This window comes from Chinchilla lanigera, unplaced genomic scaffold, assembly GCF_000276665.1.
Source record: "Chinchilla lanigera isolate Chin_1 unplaced genomic scaffold, ChiLan1.0 scaffold00051, whole genome shotgun sequence".
NCBI lineage: Eukaryota > Metazoa > Chordata > Mammalia > Rodentia > Chinchillidae > Chinchilla > Chinchilla lanigera.
This window is the reverse complement of record NW_004955452.1, coordinates 16336165-16341504: the sequence shown is the minus strand read 5'-3', so window position 1 is coordinate 16341504 and position 5340 is coordinate 16336165. Positions and strand designations below refer to the sequence as shown.

The window sequence follows — 5340 nt, the reverse complement described above, 5'->3', positions numbered from 1 at the left end:
GCTGGGAATCGCGGTGGTATGAGTCCGGCCCACACTCGGACCCAGGAGCGCTGCAGCTCCCGGAGAACTCGCTGCCTGGGCGCAAGGCTGTACCTTGTTTCATAGACAAGAAAAGTGAGAATTAGGGGAGTTAAGAATAACGTCTGAATTCTTTACTTTTCATTGTCTTCCCTTCTAGGAAGAAAGGCCCTGAAACCTCTCCATCCGTTCTCTTGATCCCATCCCTTCAGGCTCTGGGTCCTGGAGAATTAGTTATCGCCCTGTCCCATTGCATCTTGGTTTATTATTCCCTTCTTTTGAAGGTTCTCCTTATACTTTCCATAACTTACCTTCTGCCATCTTACCTTGGCCTCCTTAGGGGTATTACCTCTCCGTGCTGTTGTAAGGATAAAGTGGCAACCTGTACTCAATCCAGATTCTCCCGGCCCCTTGGCTTGGGGTAAGAGAGGGCCACCAGAATAATGAAACACAACACAACACAACACAACACAACACAGCACAACACAACACAATGTCTTCCTGACTCAGACTCCCACATAGCTTATTCCAAGTCCTTTCCATCATGTTCCTTGAGTCAAACCTGTCACCTTCTGCTGCTGTCAGGAAGTCTGCTTTATTCTCTCCCATTTAGCTGTGGGCCCCTTGGAGTGGTGCCAGTTCAGTGTTGACCTGTTCTGCCTCTAACACTAGCTTCCTGGTTCCTGGGTCCCTGGAGGCTGTGCATCCCTCTTGGTTAGGGGTGGCTTCTCTCTTGCTCACCTAAGGTCCCTGCTGAAGTCAGCAGGGGAGGGGAGTTGCCTTCCTGGATATTCACTCATTTGTGTGTACCTTCATTGTGTGTGCCTTCATTGTGTGTACCTCATTGTGTGTACCTTCAAACAAACACTTGTGTGCATCTTCTAGTGGGGACCTAGATGATGTCCTTCTGCATCAGATTGATGCCTTTCTTATGGAGGCCTCTCCTTTCTCATCTCTGTATTTCAATTTCAAAGCTGCACAGTGTTGTGGGCTTTGTTTGCTGAGCAAGGTGCTGCTGATGCTTCTTTAACTTGGCTGGATCTTGACCATAAACCTGGCTCCTCAGGATCCATCATGAGTTCATGGAAGGCTGAAGTAAAGCAGGAGAGCCACGACCTGTGCTAGATGAGACTTGCCCCCATTTTGCTTCTGGTCATTATCCTGACACCAAGAGGGAGCCTGGGCTTGATGCTCATTGATTAGGTTGAACTCATTTAGAATGACACCTTAAGATTAAACAGTCAATGTCAGGAAAATACCTCAAGTGCATTCCTTATAAACCATTGTAAGTAAATTGAAAAAGTCAGCTCACTTTAATCAACCAAAATTGATAAACAAAACAGTGCCACAAGAAATGAAAAGAAGTGTCTTAATTCTTATTTGAATTCTAATAGCTCTGCTCTGACCTCTTTTCTCCTAGTTCATTATCAACTATTTCTCTCATTGTCCCTTTGACTATTCAATCCCTTTTCCAGCCCATTTAATAAGCCCCAGAGAATAAATCTTTTGGAGAACAAGACTGGCCAAGTGGGATTGGCTGCGGATGTAGCTACTCAGCTTTCCTTTAAGATCAGGTGCATTCAAGGTGGTATGGCCGTAGATTCAGCTTTGCTTCAAAAGAACCAGCTGGAGGAGAAGAGTGAGTTGATGGTCTCCAGGTGCTGTACCTGTGGACCTCAGTGACATTCAGCTGAGACCTCATTTTCTCCTGGCAGTGCCTGACCAGCTGCTGGCACTGTGGGATACTAGATCTGGGCTATTGTCTGCCTGGTGCAGGGCTCCTCTAGTGGGTAGTCTGTGCTTCAGTGCCACATGGGCCTTGCCGTGCCATTCTGAGAGCTGCTCTGTGGGCCCAACTCTTCTTGTCCAAGACTCATTTCTTTCCTTCTCTTTTCACAAGATCGGATCAGGATTATGGATCGGAGGGTTCCTCTGCCTACTCTTGCTTCCTCTCCCTTTTTCTTTTCTTTTTTTTTTTTCCTCTCTCCCTTTTATCTGTCACAGGCATTTCCCTACCAAAAAAAATTAGCTTGTATTTCTAATTATGTCCCAGCATCTGCTTCTTGGAGGATGTGAGCTGATTCATGTGCTCAGCAAGAAGCAAACCTAACTTTGTTCATACATCATACATCAGTTTAAGGTGGCTTAAAGGGCTCAGAATAGGTTCTGTGAGGGATGGTGCTCTTGGTATTCCCTGCAGTGTCAAACAGGGACTCAGTCTTGGCTGCAGCTCAGTGAGTGAAGGGCACTAGGATTCTTCCAGCCTGAGTGCACATGGTGTGAGCCCGTAGTGCCCAAAGGCAGAACTGAGAAGCTGGAGGGTCTTACTTTGGCCTGCCTTGTTCAGCCTCCCTTGCTATGCTGTTACCATCAAGGATGGTGTCTATCATTGGTATTGAAGTGGTTGCCTACATGCTGTGTAGGCACCACTGATCTCCAGAGGGATCCTCAGCCACTATGTGCCAGTCTAGATTCTACCTCACGGAAGGCTCTAACCCCTGTGATGGGAGACACCTGTTGGTCCTTGGGTCCTGAGAGTGTGCTGCCCCACTCCCATCCCCCCACCCCAAAACTTGAGGAACATCTGTAGGAGTAATTTGGAAGGAGGCACTGACTAATGTCTGTCACAACCTAGGATATGATGTGATCTGAGTAACAGTTATGGTGAGTGGGAGGTGGAAGGGATGACCACTTGGCTGAAATTGGTCAGCAGGGTGTGTGGCGTGAGGAGTTGTGAAGTGCCACAAAAAACTGTCCACATGGAAGAGAAGTCCTGAGTCTAGCAGGTAGGAACATTGGAGCTCTAAGCTGCAAAGTCCAACAGTAGAGTTAGTTCTCCCTCTCAGCAGAGCACACATTTGACAATGCTTTGTTTGTTAAATGTGTTTGTGTCTACATTCATGGAGGTATTGGCCTGTAGTTTTCTTTTTCTTTCTTTCTTTCTTTCTTTCTTCTCCCCTTCCCTCCCCTCCCCTTCCCTCCCTTCTCCTGTCCTGTCCTGTCCTGTCCTGTCCTCTCCTGTCCTCTCCTCTCCTCTCCTCTCCTCTCCTCTCCTCTCCTGTCTTCTCTTCTCTTCTCTTCTCTTCTCTTCTCTTCTCTTCTCTTCACTTCTTTTCTCTTCTCTTCTTTTGTGGTATTAGAGATGAAACCCAAGGCCTTGTGGTTCTGGGCAAGCACTCTACCACTGAATTACATCCCTAACCCTTTTTAAAAATTTGAGACAAGTTTGGTAAATTGACAAGACTGGCCTTGAACTTGCAATCCTCCTGCCTTAGCCTCTTGAGTAAGTGGGATTTCAGGAGTGTACCACCGTGCTCAGTTTGGTCTATAGTCCCCCCCACCCCCGTAATTTGTTAATCTGGTTTTGGTATCAGGGCAATGCTTATCTCATAAAATAAACTGGGAAATATAACTTCCTTTTCAATTTTTCTGGATGAGTTCATGTAGAAGTTGCTAAATAGTAATGCTTTTCCATTAATGTTTGTTGGACTTCAGTAGTGATCCCAACTAGTATAGAAGTTTTCTTTGTAGGAAGATTTTTAGCTATGAATTCAATTTCAGGTTATTTATTTCTTCTTGAATAGGCTTTGGAAGCTTGTATATTTCATGAAATCTGTCCAAGTATCTTGGTTGTACAAAACTTATTATCATAGATTGTTCATACCATTCCATGATCCGTAATTTGTAGGATCTGTAGTGATAGATCCATTTTAAGTCCTGACATTGGTAATTGGTGTTTAAGCTCTCTTTAAAAATTTTATTTTGTTCTATGTTTTCTAATGGTTTTTCAATTTTATTAACCTTTTAAATTAGCTAGCTTTTGGTCTCATTAACTTATTTTTCTGCTTTCTATTTTATGTGTTTCTATTCTTTTGTTTTTGTTTTTGTCTTTTTGAGATATGGTTTCACTATACAGTTCAGACTGTCCTTGAACTCACTTTGTATTCTAGGCTGGCCTCAAACTCACAGCAATCCTCCCACCTCAGCCTTCTGAGTGTTGGGATTACAAGTGTACACCACCATACTTGGCTTATGTATTTCTATTCTAATTTCAATCATTTGCTCATTTTTTGCATGAACAAAAATTTATGCTTCCTTCTTAAATTATTTCATGTGGACATGGACATCATTGGCTTGAGAACTTTCTACTATTCTAATATAAACATTTAATTCTGTGCATTTTTGCAGGGGCTCTTTTCAGTTTATTGCATGAAGGAGTTACACTAGTCCAAGTGAAAGTAAACCCTAATGGTTACATTATACAAGCTGTGAGGTTTTTAAACTTGTGACAAGGGACTGAAGGGGCGCTCTACTCATTGCAAGGAAATCCTCACTTCAATGAGCCAAAAGCACTTAAAACCCATGAAACTTCAGCTAATCATCCTTAGCCAGTCTGATCTCTACCAGGAGCTGGCATATGTTTTTACACTGGTCACCCTGGAGCTGGATTACTTCTCCACATTCTGGATGCTTGATGACAGTACCATTGCAGGAATTTCTTCTTAAATTCCTTCACCAGTTTCTTTTTATCATTATCATCAGTGATCCCTTGGACAGTGGTAAGGGTCTTCCTGCCATTTCTCTGTTAAATTCTTATATGGATATAATACTCAGTGTCAGCAGGAAGCAGGTCATCACCCTTACTTGTATCAACAAAGGGGTGGAAAGAGTGGAGATTCTGGTTAGCGGACATATAATACAATTTCTTTTCCTCAGTGGAAAAGGCCTGCAGAAGGTGGCTGCAGGAGAAGGCGGGTGGGGAGTATGGATTGCAGGGAGGCAGGAGGCTCAAAGAGGAGGCAGCTGAGTCCTCAGAGGCAGCCCAGTGACTGGAATACGCATTTTTAAGTGTTATGTTAGCTACATTCCACACATTTGGAGTTGTTGTATTATATTTTTCACATAGTTCAAAATATATTTAGTGGTTTCTCTAAATTTATTAATTATTTAGAATTGTGTCATTTAATTCCCACATATTTGAAGGATTTTAGATAAAAGATATTTTTCTGTTTTTGATTTCTAGTTTAAACTCACTGTGGCCAACAAACATAGTTTGAATGATTTTAATCACTTTAAATTTATTTATTTATTTATTTTTTTGGTTTTTCTCCGGTACCGGGAACCGAACTCACGACCTTGCGCTTGTCAGGCAGGTGCTTTTGCCGCTGAGCTAAATCCCCAGCCCTAAATTTATTTAAGTTTGTTATAGCCCAAATATAACCTTAGTAAATGTCTCATGTGAATTTGAAAAATATGTATTTTGTGTGTTTGTAAATGTGCGATTTTTTTCTGATAGTCTACTTATTATTATTATTATTATTA

At 42.7% G+C, this 5340-nt stretch overlaps 1 pseudogene; it reads right to left on the bottom strand.

Moving 5' to 3' along the window:
- Window positions 1-4371: 4371 nt before the first annotated feature.
- On the bottom strand, window positions 4372-4711 carry LOC102018254 (annotated as a pseudogene).
- Window positions 4712-5340: the final 629 nt, after the last annotated feature.